The sequence below is a fragment of the Melanerpes formicivorus genome, unplaced genomic scaffold (assembly GCF_026170545.1).
Source record: "Melanerpes formicivorus ecotype bairdi unplaced genomic scaffold, bMelFor1.0.p_v2 SCAF_6, whole genome shotgun sequence".
NCBI classification, from domain to species: domain Eukaryota; kingdom Metazoa; phylum Chordata; class Aves; order Piciformes; family Picidae; genus Melanerpes; species Melanerpes formicivorus.
The window spans coordinates 26,994,806-27,009,783 of NW_027142358.1; the positions used below are offsets into that span (position 1 = coordinate 26,994,806).

The window sequence follows — 14,978 nt, forward strand, 5'->3', positions numbered from 1 at the left end:
TGGTTGATGATGGTGATGGGGGACCTGGGGATGGAGTGATGTGTTAAATCAATAGAATCACTGCTCCTCAAAAATAACAGGTCACCAAACAGTAACAAATGAGGATTTTTTTTGTTTGGTTTGGTCTTTAATCAAGTGCTATACAGCAAGTTGTTGGATGAACGTGTCCAGTGTTCTTCCATGGCCACCGTGGTGCACGGGCACTTCATTAGTGCTGTGCTTGGACTTCCCAGCACTGAAGTTAATAAGCCAGCGGTAGTTCCTCACCATCAATCATGTGAAAAAACTAAAAGCACTTTGTGCATCATCCTCAAATCCTCCAGCCTCAACTCTCCCCTCTCAGGCAGCACCAGAAAAGGCAGCACTCGAAGAAAGGATGGTATTTTTCTAGAAGAAAGTAGGGGTTTGGACGTAGACAGGGATCTTTTCTCCTTATCAGTCATGAAAGTTATTGAATGCAATCGCTGTTCGCAAGCAGGCAGCTACACTATTGCATAACGCTCCCCGCTGGCGCTCAGCGCCACGCTTTATGCTCATCCCTACGAAGTTTTCCCCGGGAAAACCCAGGGAACTGGGTATTTTTAGGTCTTCTCGCTCAAGGAAGGTGGCGAGGCAAGACCTTCGCCACCGCGCAGGGAAGAGGAAGTAGCCGAGGGCAGCGGTACCGGGGTGGGGGGGAGCTGATGGCAGCGGCAAGCTTACCTTATTGCTTCCTCACAGAGAAGTGGTGGTTTGGACGCTCCCCGTACGTTGCATCTCCCTCCCTTCACCGGGCTGAGCTGGCCGGCCCTCAGAGGGTCCGTGCCGGTCGCGCATCTGCCCGCCACGCCGTCGGTCGGTCTCCTCAAGTCCCGCTACCGGTCCTTTCACTCCAGCGGCCAGTCGGTCGCTTCAGTTCCGCGGTAACTGGTCTCTCTCCAGCAGCCGCCCGTCTCAGTCCCACAGCCGCTCGGTGTCTCTTTATCCCGAGGCCAGTTTTCTCAGTCCCGCCGCCGGTTTGGTCGCGTTCCTTCCCGCCGCCGGTCTCCTCAGTCCCGCGGCCGGGCGCTGAGCTGCGGCCGCCCGAGCGCTCGCTAGAGGCAGCCGCCTCCGCCGCCTCCGCCACACGCTTCCCCCGCTGCCCTCATCGGCTGCGGCGCCCGGCTTCGGGGGGCGGTGGAAGGGGCTGGCGGATGGGGTCTGCGTTTTGGGGAGGGGGTGTGTGTGTGAGGGGGCGTCCTCTCGGACAGGTCCCGGAGGCGGGGGGGGGGAACTTGTTGAGCGGGACCGGCGGGTGTCCCCCAGCCGGGAGGGAGGGAACGGGTTGGGGTGGTGGGGAGGAGCCGGGGGCCGGGCCAGGCCGGCGGCGGGGAGACGCCTCGGTGGAGGGAGGGAGAGAGGGAGGAGACCCCCGCACCGGGCAGAACCGGAGTGGGGGCGGCTGTGGGGAGCGGAGGCGAGCAGGGAGGTGAGCAGGCTGCTCAGGGCATGCAGCGAAATGGGGCGAGAAGAGCGGGATTTGCTACAAATCTGTTATCATTACCACCACCACTCCCCCCTAGATCCAGTAATAATAGATTTATTGGCAGGCGGTGCATGCGTTGCTGGTCATAGCCAAGCCACCCTGGGTTTCCAGTTGCGCTACTTAAACCAGCAGCACTGGAGCAGATGCAGAGTGGGTGATGCTTATACATTTGGGATTTCACCAAAGTGCTTATTTAAAGCTACACGGCTGTGTTTTTTTTGGATGAGAAGTGTTTAGGATACAGAATGGATTTGCTCCCCTTTGCTCGTAAACCTCAAATAAAATGGATGCAAGTTGAAAGTGAAGTGGTTTGACAAAGCAGCAAGAACTGTGAAGCACAACGTTTTTGAAACTTAAACCCTGTCCCTTAAACCACTTTATTATTTTAGGGAGGGCTTTTCAAATATATTTTTAATTGAACTTAGAAGTTAAGTGGGTCATGTGTATTCAGTCAGACCCATCTGACAAGACAGGAGGTGTCATGAGAGGCAAGAGAGTTGGTTTGAGTTTGAAAGTGGTGGATCAGATCCTTCTCCTTCTGAGGGTTTCAGTAGTGCTACTGTTTAATCAATGCTTTTTCACCGCAGCAGGAAACTCATTTAGCCCAGTTGCCACCAGTTACAGACCACACAGTTTGTCTGTAGTGGTACCTTCTTTACCCTTGGTAGCGTTGATGAGAATTATTGATCTTTGGATTTACTGAAGGGACCCCTGATTTGAAGTGGCACATCAGACCAGCTGGATGAGCCCCAGCATGAAATGCTCCACTGCTACCCAGGCTGAGCTGTGCCACATCAGGGAGAGGCACCTCAGCTAAACCTTAAGCAAGTTTGTGCATCTCCACAGCACGATGCAGCAGAAATACTGGCTCAAATCCTGGACATCTTTTTAGAGTTAATTAGCTGGAGCAGACCATTGCAGCAATGAATGCATGCTTCTGTGGCTGGAGCAGCTTCTTTCTGCCAGCTTTGCTATCTTTGCTGATAGAGCCTGACAGTGGGTACAGAGATCCTCATGGACCCAGCTGTCACATAAACGTCAGTGTGGGGAAGTATGGAGATGAATTCATGGAAATCCTCGCTGGCTAAACTGCAGTTTAGCTGTGCAGGACTGGATCAGACAGTCAGCAGAGGGCAGCTAAGTAGTTCTTGCTGTCTGCTACCTGTCCAGGTACTCTGCTTACCCTGTGTGCTAATCACTAAAAGAGGGTGCCAAGGGCATGCTTTCTGCATTGCTGTTCCTTACAGCCTGTGCGAGGAGTGAGATGATGGCACGGTTCCAACCACAGTTTATGATTTCTCTGTGTTTCTTACCAGACTTTTTTTTTTTTCCCCCAAAGAAATAGATTGGAAGAACTTAAATATCAACTTGCTTGTTAATACAACAAGCACCACGCTTTTTTCGTCACTTTCAGCCCTTTTCAGCAGTGCTGAAGGAAACCACAGGATGCTTGAGGCTTTATCTATACCAATATAAATTTGGGTTTGGCTGCAGCCTGTATACAGAGCGAGGTGAAATGACATGGTATGGTGACTGTGTTTAAAATACAGTGCTTCAATAGAAACAAACAGATCAGTGGTAGATGTTGGTTTTTTTCACAAGCTGTGCAGACTACATCTCAGGGTATGCAGACCATGACTACTAGAAGAACATACTATTGCTCGGTAACCGTAGTGCCTTGGAAGGAAACTCTCTGACAGAAGCAGCAGTTAAAACAACATTATTATCTTCTCTGTAATTATATTTAGAGGCTGTTGTCCTAGGGCTGATGATTCTTGCATGGCATTATGCATATGCCCCATTTATAAAACTGGGAATTATGCAACATTTTTGGGGTAGATTTTTAGAGAATTAAGAACGACTTCTCAGTCATGGAGCAGATTTCAGCTTGTCCTGTGAATGTGGAACTGCCCTTGGTGTATAGAGGGATGTTTTAAATCATGGTTTGTGACTGTCATGCTTCATGTTACTGTAAAAGCAGATTAGAAGTAAGAACGCTGGGAAAATGGAAATGCTTCATCACCTCATTTGCTGTTTTTTCAGCCTGTACAAAACTCTCATCCTAACTGTTGCATAATGAAATGTATTGTCCAAGCAATGCCTGAGAAGGGAGAGAGAGATCTGACTTCAACCTGGAAAGAGGGGAAGAGAGAAGAAACAATTTCTTTTTTTCTTTTGTTCGATAACAAAGTAATTTCTCTCTAAGGGAGTGTCCTACCTTCCCAGACTGCCTTTGTCTTCAGGTGTTTGCTTGGGGCTGTGGAGGTTTGTTCCTGTAACACATGCTGGTGTGTGGATGGAAGTCTACCTTGGAGTGAATGGTGAAATCATCAGGTTATGATGAGAGCAGTGAGCTAAAATTTTTGGTGGTGCTCTCTGTGTAGAAGTGAAGGAAAAGGTCAGTCCTCTTTCCATATTCCTAATTTCATACTAAATTTGGGGAGACTTCTAGATATATTTGTAAACAATCATCTTCTTGGCCAGCCTGGCATTCTTACCACACCATCACAGCATGGTAGGGGGTGGAGATCATCTAGTCCAACCCCTCTGCTAAAGCAGGGGCACCCACAGCAGCTTGACCAGGATCACAATGTTCAGAGAAGGAGATTCCACAACCATTTTGGGCAGCCTGTTCCAGGGCTCCAGCGCTCCAGCACCCTCACAGCCAAGAAAGGTCTCACGTTTGGGTGGAACCGCCTGTGTTCCAGTTTGTGTTCTGTCACAGGACACTACTGAAAGAGTCTGGCTAAATGTACATGTTAAATGCAGCTTCTGGGAGATTGTGTGGAGACAGGGCATGACTGAATGACTGAGATACTGGTACCTGAACTAGCTGGCAGTGCTGGGGCACATCCTCCTCACGCTCCTTACAGCTGCAGGGGTTTTGGCTAGAGGAGCACTCGCAGCGAATGCTGTGCCCAGGGGAGATGTGTATGTTGAGCAGGTGTTTGGTATGATTGTGCTCCACTAGAGCGTGTGGATTCTATAGTGTAATGCTAAAATGTAATTTTCTGGAACAGTCTGTGAAGTTCTTGTCAGTCTTTGAGGAAACAAGCTCAAATCCAGCTCAGGCAAAAGCATATGGCAGGCAGAGCTCAAATTACTTGCCAGGTATTTCAGCTAACGCCTGTGTGGGGAAGATGATAACCAACACCAAAGTAATTTCAAAATTAGCATGAAAGCTGGTATTTGAACTTAGCCTAGTTTGAAATGTGTGCTGAGGTGCAGATTCAGGAGGGAGTTCAGGCCTTGTTAGAAGGGAAAAGCCAAGGGAAACGCTGGTGCCACATGCATTGGATGAATGATGGGCTGTTGGTGGTGCCTGCCTTAAGCCAAGCACAGGTGCCTTTCCTGCAGGGCCTGCTACTGGATATAGATTAAGTAACCTTTGTTAGAGGAGTAATTTAAGTGCTGACACTAAATATATGAGCTAAGTTACTAAGGATATATGTCATTGAGTAAGACTAGCCTAATTTGTCGCAGAACTGTACCATCTTGTTTGTAGGTGCAAGAAAAGTGAAGTTTATTTGATGCGAAATATGGAAGCTTGGACAATGTCATGCATGTTTTTCTCTGTAGATATTTGGGACTGATGCTGTCATTGTATCTTACACTGGGTGCATTAAAGGTGTGGCCATCAGGTTCAGGGAGGTTCTCCTCCCACTCTTACCTGCCCTAGTGAGACCATATCTGGAGTACTGGATCCAGTTCTGGGTTTCCCCATTCAGGAGAGACAGGGAACTACTGGAGAGAGTCCTGTGCATGCTACAAAGATGCTGAGGGTCCTGGAGCATCGCTGTGAGGAGGAAAGGCTGTTGAGCCTGGAGGTGAGCAGCCTGAGAGGGGATCTTCTCAATGCTCTGCAAGGGCTAAAGTGTGAGGGGGAAGAGGATGGGGCCAGGCACTTTTCAGTGGTGCCCAGTGACAGAAGGTTTCATCTGAACATAAGGAGAAACATTTTTGGTGTGAGGATGCTAGAGCCCTGGAGCAGGCTGCTCAAAGAGTTTGTGGAGTCTCCTTCTCTGGAGAGATTCCAAACCCACCTGGACTTTGTGGTCCTGGGCAACCTTCTTGAGCAGGGGGGTTGGCCTAGATGATATCCAGAGGTCCCTTCCCACCCTCACCATACTGGCTTTCTATGATACGTGCTAAAAGCAAATGTTTTCCTGTTGCTGAGTCTTCACTCAGATTAAATAGATTCTTATTTTCATGCCTTTATAAGGTAGCTGCCTGGCTTTCTACCCTCAATCTGTTATTTATTTATTTATCTGAACCTGCCATTGGAAGAAAAACAGAGGCATGTTAAATATGCTCCTGTCCTCCAGCTGAGGGGAATGCAAACTTGGTTTGAATTTCAAACAGGTCCTCACTCAATGCAATCCTTAGAGGTTCTTCGTGCTTTGAGGAAGGATGTAATCTGCCTGGCTGTGATGGCAAAGAAATAAAGTCTCTTGGAGTCATGTTAAGCAGAAATTTGAGATCTTTAATTTAGTGTCTTGTTCCATGATTATTTTTTTTCCATGAGCTTGGAGAAATCATTTCAGGCTATGCTTGTGTCTGTTCCTTATCTGTAATTGTGAGTAATTGCACATCTGTGAACTTGAAGGAGCATTTTGAAGATAAAGTGGATTTAACATTGTGTATAATACCTGCATGCAGCTAAAATATTAAATAACTGATGAAGTGAACTGCTATTTATAAGGTTTCTGCTCAAAGAGGGAAAATGCTGAGTAACCTCATTAACTATGATAGTTATTTCTGTACCTCATTGGTGTAAGTTTGAGCAGGATTTAGACCTCTCTCTTAATTTCCCTTTATACAGATCACTGGAAGAAAAATGTGGCAGCAGATCTCACCAGCAAAGGCTGAGGTTTTGAGTTCCAGTTGAATGCTTGTCTCATTAGGAGCCCAGATTGCTGTAGATGTTAGTTTATCATTAACACCAGGAAATAAGTTCTAATTTTATTGGGATAGGAAGGAGGAAGGTTGATTGTTTTGGGGTGTTGTGGGATTTATTTTATTTTTTTTGTATTTTCACTGTGTTTGTATTTCAGAAATGTTCATTTTCAGTGTACAAATATGGTTTTTTTTGGGGGGAAGGGAACTGAACTAGTGATTGGAAATAGATGTCTGATCATCTAAGGATGGGGATTATGAGCCAGTCTGTTGTCTATATGAGCTGTGGAATCACTTGTCTAACAAAGATGTTCTCAGTAGATGGCAGAATTCTGCCCTGGTTAAATTATCATGTAGCCTGTACAGTGAGGAAATAAATGAGGGGCTGGGAGACCATGATGTATGATACCCTAAATGGCTGCATTTTGCTTATATTTGAAAGGCAGTTTAGCTTGTCGTCATTACTGATGATTTGTGCTTTTATAGCCCTTCTTTTTGCATCTCAGAAATCCTTTGTGCCCATCTGAATAATAAATCTCCATGTTTGGTTTGCTCAGTGAGAGCAAACGTGGAATTACATTCTTATTAAGATATCTCCAGAAGCTGTAATTGTGAGTGATTTTTTTATTTTTTTGGGGGGGGAATATGATGCCAACTTTTGTAAAATTTTGGGTTCCCTTGTTTATCTTATTACCTTTTCAAATCCCAGGGCAGTATCTCAAGCTGCTTTATGGCAAAGAGAAAAATGCTGCCCTGCTTAATAAGAGAAAAACCAAAATAGAATCTGATCATACTTGTGGACTGCCTTCAGATTTAAGCCCCTAGCAGAGTAAGAGAGTCTGGAATGAGCATAAACTCATTTTAGGATTCAAGTTATGGACAGAAGAAAATCATATGTAATAAATAATGGGGATACTTTAATCTGTTTCCTATTTGCTTTTTGGTGGAATAATATATTATGCATACCACATTGATTTCATTAGAAGGAGGATTTGATGCAATTTTTCTGTCAAACTGGGGAACCATTAAATATTGTCAGGTAATGTGGACTCCCAAACTCTTAAGTGAGGTTTTCTGGATTGAAATATCGAAGTATTTCAAGTTTGAGTACAGCTTGAAAATACAGGCTTTTATCTGCTTTTATGCATTACTTGGAAGTTAGAAGCCCAGACAGCAGTCTGATGCTAATGCCTAGTACTTAACAGAAAACAAACAAACAAAGGAAAAAAAAAAACAACCCACCAAGCTAAAATAAAATGTATGAAAGAAACAGAAAATGAAAATGATTAAAAAGATCCAAGAGAAAAAGGAGCAGTACAGATAGCAGTAAACTGGACATGCCATTGCTATCAGTGCTCTGTCTCTAAAACAAAATCAGGTATTTGGCCATATTGTTCAGAAATTAACTCATCAGTGTAGCTTCCAAATCTATAGACAGGCAACAAAATAATATTCATAGATTCATAGAATGGTTTGGGGTGGAAGGGACTTCAAACTCTAGTTCCAACCCCCTGTTCCCTCAGCTGCTCCTCTTAAGACTCGCTCTCTAGACCCTTCACCAGCTTTGATCAAGATCTTGCCTGGGATTTCTTGCAACATATCTTTGTATCCACTATGTATTTCTGTATGATACAAACATTTAAATGATGTGGCTTGCAAGCTAATATGATCACACACTTCCACAGTCAAACAATTCCTAGCAAATTCAACTGAAATGGTAATTTTCAAACCCAGTTGGAAAATACTGGAAACTTCACTGACCGTAGTGCACCACATTACCAAAAGAAGCTAGACCAAGCAAAATAATTCATACCCCTGTTGTTGCTAATACTAATGTAAAATATTTATATGTAAAAATTATATCTTAAGCTTTTAATAGTCCTAATGTGGTTTTCTTAATAATATAATCCAGAAACTTAAGCATTTGCAAATAAGGCCATGCTAAACTTGTGATTGACTGGGCACAGACTTAATTTGTGTATTAAAATGTATGTCATTTAAGTTTTACCTTAAAACAGCAATAGAATAAGTTATTTTTAAAAGTCTGAAAATCACAGAAGTACCAATTATTTGAATAAGTTGTGTTATGCAGCAGCTTGATAATAAATGTGGGCAGGCTGATAACAATGTTAAATCAGTTTACGTTTGACAGCAGGAGCTAAGTGGAGTCCTTCTTAATCCTAGGTCTGTGGCTTTTTAAAATACAGCACAATAAAAAGAGCTCTGCCCTGTTAAAACCCATGGTCTCTGGGATTCTGTTGCAAAAGTAGCACCACAGTTGGATTTCCTTCAGTATTTAAACAAGTTCAGCACTTTATTAATACTTAGCAGCAGTGGAGGAGCTTAATTAGCTTTAAATCAGAGGGGTGTCAGTCAGTAGTGGGGTCAAGTCCAATGATTCCAATCCCTGTCAAGGAAGAGAGTCACAGAACCACACAATGGTAGGGATTGGGGAGGACCTCTGGAAATGATTATCAAGTCCAAAGCCCCCTGCCAAGGGAGGTTCACCTAGAGAAGGTCACGCAGGAGCATGTCCAGGCAAGTTTTGAGAATAGAATAGAATAGACCAGACCAGGTTGGAAGAGACCTTCAAGATCATCGCGTCCAACCTATCATCCAACACCACCTAATCAACTAACCCATGTAACCAAGCATCCTGTCAAGTCTCCTCCTGAATACCTCCAGTGATGGCGATTCCACCACCTCCCTGGGCAGTCCATTCCAATGGGCAATCACTCTGTCTGTGTAAAACTTCCTCCTGACCTCCAGCCTGAACCTCCCCTGTGCAGCCTAAGACTGTGTCCTCTTGTTCTGGTGCTGGCTGCCTGGGAGAAGAGACCAACCTCTGCCTGTTTACAACCTCCCTTCAGGTAGTTGTAGAGAGCAATAAGGTCACCCCTGAGTCTCCTCCTCTCCAGGCTAAGCAGCCCCAGCTCCCTCAGCCTCTCCTCATAGGGCTTGTGAGATGGAGACTCTACAAACTCTTTGGGCAATGAGAGGGTATGTGTTGGGATGGGAGAAGGCAGGAGAAACCTTCCTTCAGAAGGAGATGGAGATGATGGATGCAGTCCTGTCCATCAAGCAGGGTTTGTAGGCAGAGGTGAATAATGGATGAAGGCTGCAGTCTAGGGTAGGGACTGGTGGTAGGTTCATCCCTCTTGGCCATGGAAGGTAGGCTTTGGGAAGAGGTGTTGATGAGATTGATTAACTGTTCCTTGAAGTCCTGTGTATTTATAACTCTGAAATCCCTGTGGAAAAAAGCCACAGAAATACATTTTTAATAATCCTGTGGTGTTTCCTGGATTTGCTTCTAGCAATTCAAAGCAGTACCTTCATATTTGAATGTTTCTGCATCCTTCCCTGCCCTGCTTGCTTGCCTTTCCTTCTGCTCGAGCCTTGATGAGGAACTTCTTTGGACAGGGAGCTGGAAAGATGGCTCTTTGTCTCCAAACATTATTCATTCATCAAACCTTCCTCTTACAGAATTTGTGCAGTCCTTTTCTGGACCTGTTTTCGCTGCCTGCCTCCACGACTTCTGTAGCCACAACTTGCATTGCTCACTGTGTTTAAAAAAAAAGGTGCCTAAATTAAAAGTACCCTCTGATATTTGCTTGAAATTCATCTCCTGTTAGCTTCAGCAGCTGCCTCCTGGTTCTCATACTGTGAAATTTGTGAATAACAGCTGTGCACTCATTTCATCCATCACCTTGGTGACTTTATAAACCTCAGTCCTGTAAATCTTCCCTCTGCCTTCTCAGAAGAATCTGGGACTTTGTGGCCCTTATGCAGGAGGCAGCTTTTCCTTTGCCTTGTCACAGAATAGTCCAGTTCAGGTTGGAAGAGACCTTTTGAGGATCATCAGTCCTGTACTCTTGCTCTCAGCAGGGACATCCTCAACTAGATCAGGTTAATCAAAGCCTCATCCAGCCTGGCATTGACCACTTCCTACGATGGGACATCCAGCTTGTCCCAGCTTGTCTCACCACTTTCATTGTAAAGAATTTCTTCCTTACCTGTAGTCTAAGTCTACCCTGTTTCAGTTGAAAACCATCATCCCTTGCTCTATCCTTAGAGACCCTGTTAAAAGTCTCTTTCCATCTTTCTTACAAATACATGAAGTATTGAAAGGCTGCAAGAAGGTCTCCCCAGTCTTCTCCATGCTGTCATTGTGGTTGTCTTTCCCTGTACCTTTTTCAATGTGTATTGTCCCCCTCAAGATACGGAGGCCATATTTATGTACTGAATTCAGTTTTACTTCTCTGTGAGATGATATAAATCAAAGCTTTCATTGAAGGACAGTGGTAAACATCACTGGAGCATTGTGAGCTGAGTTTTTACTCAAGGTGATGAGCTGGGATGATGAACTAATGAGGTTTGTTTTGATGTATAATCTTGTTATTTCACATCAATTACCAGATGACAGATAAGCTCTGCAGCAATTGATTATCTAAATAAGGGGCTTGGTATCTTGTGGGAAGGCTTCTGGGTACTGAAGGTCTAAATGGACTGATTATGGCTGCCTGTAACCTGACACATCGGGTGGGGGCAGCACAAGGGACACCTGTTTTTAAGTGTGAGAGGGGGGAAAAAAAGATGAGTTAGTCCTACAAGCTTGAAGAGGTTCATGGGGGAAAGGAGGCTGCCTTGCATCCAACTGTGTGTGAGGTTTGAAGCTTTTGTGGAGGGTTAGGGCTTCTCTTGGGGGGCTCCTTTTGGATTTTCACAGATCATCAAATTTTTTGCAGGTGCTTTTGTCCTTTCCTCTTAAAAAAATGGTTAGTAAAGGATCAAGCTTCTTAATCTTGTCACTCATTTAGTAGAGACTCTGGATGTGATTACTTTGATAATAATTTAATTAAACAGAGTCAAACTTGAAGATCTCTTTCTTGCAGAGGTTGGTTTTTTTTATTGTCTTTTTTTTATGAAGACTTTTTAGGTGTTGCTCACAAGAATTACAAGGTGAAGATTCCTGACTAGAAAAACAAACAAACCCCACCAAAAAAAATACCCAGTAATGGACAAAGCAGAATACTTGTGTGTGTTGGTTTTTTTTCCCCATTTAAGAAGCAAGCCCCCCCAAAAAGAACTTTTTAATAGTTCACAGGGTTGCAGTGAGTCTTTTCTTCTATATTTATGCATATTTGTCACTTGGCTTGAATTGTAAACATACTAATTCCTGCCTGCCAGTTAATGACTTCAGATAATAGTTGTACTCTCCTTATGCAGAAATTCTCCATATACCTCACAGTTACTTGTGGGAGTGGAGTTAATCTAATTCCCTACCCCTAGAAGACGTTTTGTCTTACTCTGTTTTTTTGTAAGGTATTTTTAAAGTACACTGGTTTTAATTCTTAAATTTACCTGCTCAAGAGACCAGAAATATTTTTCAGCCATGCTAATAAAAGAGACTTACTGTTTTCAACATTTATTTTTGCCAGTCAGGAGTGGGTTGAGTTTTTTGTAGGCTCTGCCATAACTCAGAGTTAGTTTATTTCTCTCCTGTGGTTAAAAATGTTATGTCCTAAAAAGAAGTAGTTCTGATGATAATAAATGTCATCAGGAAACATGGAATTGGAAAAGAAAAATACTTTCAAAGTAATGATACTATTACATTCAAGTATGAATAAACCATGACAGAAGACAAAGCTTGAGCTTCATCGAGATATTTCAGGTCTCTTGGGTATTTTCTCTTCTATTTTTTGTGGGTTTGGTGTATCTAAATAGGATTGTATCATATAGAAATATAGTGAATATAGAATATATAGTCTTGGATATTGATATAGAATATTGTATTCTATGACATTTTAATGGTATGATAGTTTTATTATCTTTAAATACTGGAGAGGAAGAAAAATGGATGGTAAATGTGCTTATGTCATGAAGAGATCTGTTGAGATAACAAATTAAATTGTGGGTTTAGTGGTAAATAAACCAAGTAACTTTCCTCAGGAAAATAATAAACTTCCTCATTTCCTACAATGATTCATTGTTAATTTAGATAAACCATGAAATTCAGACATGGGAATGAAAACCTCACAGCGCTGCCCCTGTGCAGCCCTCCTCCCACTCCTGCAGCTTTAGTATCTGTCTCTGTTTTCAGGACTGTTCCTTGCCAAGAAAGAAGTTCATCTGCTTCCAAAATATTATTGATGTCCAAACACTACCATGGTGCAAGCTTTTCCAAATAATCCAGGGTTTATTGGGGCTGAAGCAGTCATGTTTGTGATTTGAGAAGGGAGGGGTTTCAATAGATAAGCCTTTTTTGATGTGGACACGCTTGAGTGCGAGAATTTTGCGGCTCCTTTTGCAATTTACTTTGTAAGAACTATTTTTTAAGAGAACAGATTTAAAAATGAGCTTGTATTTTTTTGAGCTAGTGAAGGGCCATGTAATATTTTGAGGATGCAAAGGCAGGACAAGTTTGATTTCTGTCTAACTCTTTCTCTGCATCCCTTGAGATTTCTTTGGCATTATGAAGTGACTTGTTAGCATTCAGTACAGAGAAGAAAGTTCCAAACAAGAGCTAATTTTTGTCTTCAGATGGACTGGGGAACTGGACAGCTGTATGATTGTGCATGAGTTGAGTACATTGAGTACATCTTTAGACTTCTAATGTGTTTCCCATCTTGATATTAAAACTCTTTGTGTGCTTACAGAAATGAGCATTACAGCTCAAGAGGCTTGAGGAGGTTCCCATCTCTTGAGTCATTCTTTCTCTCCATCCCTACTCTTTTTCCTGCCTCTCTCCCCTGCCACTTGTAGAATCATTTAAATTGGATAAGACCTTGTCTGGTGGAAAGTGTCCCTGCTCACCGTAGTGGGGTTGAAACTAAAAGATCTTTAAGGTCCCTTCCAACCCAAACTGTCCTCTGAATCTATGGTCCAAGCACATCAGTTCTGACTGAGCTTCCCTTTCATGGGTGTAATGACAAAAATATCAACAGTATTTATACAAGGCAGGCAGAGCTGTTAATCCAGAGGTGGATCTGCTGGGATTGGGGGGCATGCAAACCATCAAAGAAGGAAAGTGAAGCAAAACCAAAGTTTTCAGTAACATCACATGAGTATATAGGAGAAGGAAAATGGGACTGGACTCAAACACAAGCCTAAAACCAGCAAGTTTTAGCCTATATTTGGCCTAGTTGTCATCTCATTGTGCTGAGCAGAAGTGAGTGAGGAGCTCAGATGGCAGAGGTCACTGCACCCTGGCTGGCTTTGTTCATCTGTGACAGCTTGCATTCTGCAGCAGATAAAACTATACATTTGGTTTGTGTTTTTTATCCAGAGTGTTGTGGCTGTATTATAGCTGTATGAAAAAGTGTTATGCACATAAATATGTGGATTATTATTGCACTTTTAATTAAATGACTGGATAGTAACTAGAGTTGGCGGGGGAGGCAGCGTTGCTACGTGAGATTCATTCCATATGGTTCTTCATGGAATCATAAAATTGTTTTGGTTGGAAGAGGCCTTTGTGATCATCAAGTCCAGCCATTAACCCAGCACTGCCAGATCACCACTAAACCATGTCCCTCAGCACCACACCTGCGCTGAATCCATCCAGGGCTGGGGACTTCACCACTGCCCTGGGCAACCTGTTCTAGGGCTTGATAGCTCTTTTGGGGAAGATATTTTTCCTAATGTCCAACCTAAACCTCCCCTGGCACAACTTGAGGCTGTTTTTTCTTGCCTTGTGACTTGCTGTAACCTCCACACCAGTTTTTATTCTTTCTTGATATCTCTTACATATTTTGAATATGTATCAAAGCTGCTGCTTTCCTTCAGTTGGGCTGCTTTGAACGTACGTCACCTTGGTAGAGAAGTCCTAGGCCTCCAGGATGTAGATGTGGTCCTGAGGGACATGGTTTAGACTGGGTATTAGAAGAAAGGGTTCTTAAACACTGGAACAGGCTCTCCAGGGAGGTGCTTGAATCCCTGCCCCTGGAGATGTTGAGAAGATGCAAAGATGTAGACGTGGTTTAGCACCAGACTCAGCAGAGTTAGGTAATGGTTTGAATTGATCTCAAAGGTCTCTTCTGTACAAAAAAAAATTACGTGGTTCTGTGACTGGAATGTGAAATCCTGGTTGAATCTGGGCAAGCAAATGAACATCAGCAAATGTATCACAGTATAACTAAGGTTGGAAGAGACCTCAAGGATCATCGAGTCCAACCTATCAACACAGACCCCATGACTAGACCATGGCACCAAGTGCCATGTCCAATCTCCTCTTGAACACCTCCAGGGACGGTGACTCCACCGCCTCCCTGGGCAGCACATTCCAATGATGAATGACTCGCTGGGTGAAGAACTTTCTCCTCACCTCGAGTCTAAACCTCCCCTGGCGCAGCTTGAGACTGTGTCCCCTTGTTCTGGTGCTGGTTGCCTGGGAGAAGAGACCAACCCCTTCCTGGCTACAGCCACCTTTCAGGTAGTTGTAGAGGGCAATGAGGTCACCCCTGAGCCTCCTCTTCTCCAGGCTAAACAATCCCAGCTCCCTCAGCCTCTCCTCATAGGGCTTGTGCTCAAGGCCTCTCCCCAGCCTTGTTGCCCTTCTCTGGACACGTTCAAGTGTCTC

At 43.8% G+C, this 14,978-nt stretch overlaps 2 protein-coding genes across 4 annotated transcripts in view; one reads left to right on the forward strand and one right to left on the reverse strand.

Moving 5' to 3' along the window:
• Positions 1-1,303, reverse strand: part of INSYN2A (inhibitory synaptic factor 2A) — a 51,254-nt gene extending 49,951 nt beyond the window's left edge. Inside the window, exon 1 of the mRNA XM_068140210.1 lies at positions 703-1,303. The gene's annotated coding sequence lies outside the window, so the exon portion shown is untranslated. The remainder of the gene's footprint in view (positions 1-702) is intronic.
• DOCK1 (dedicator of cytokinesis 1) overlaps positions 1-14,978 on the forward strand; it is a 383,983-nt gene that overhangs the window by 178,635 nt on the left and 190,370 nt on the right. The window lies entirely within an intron of this gene.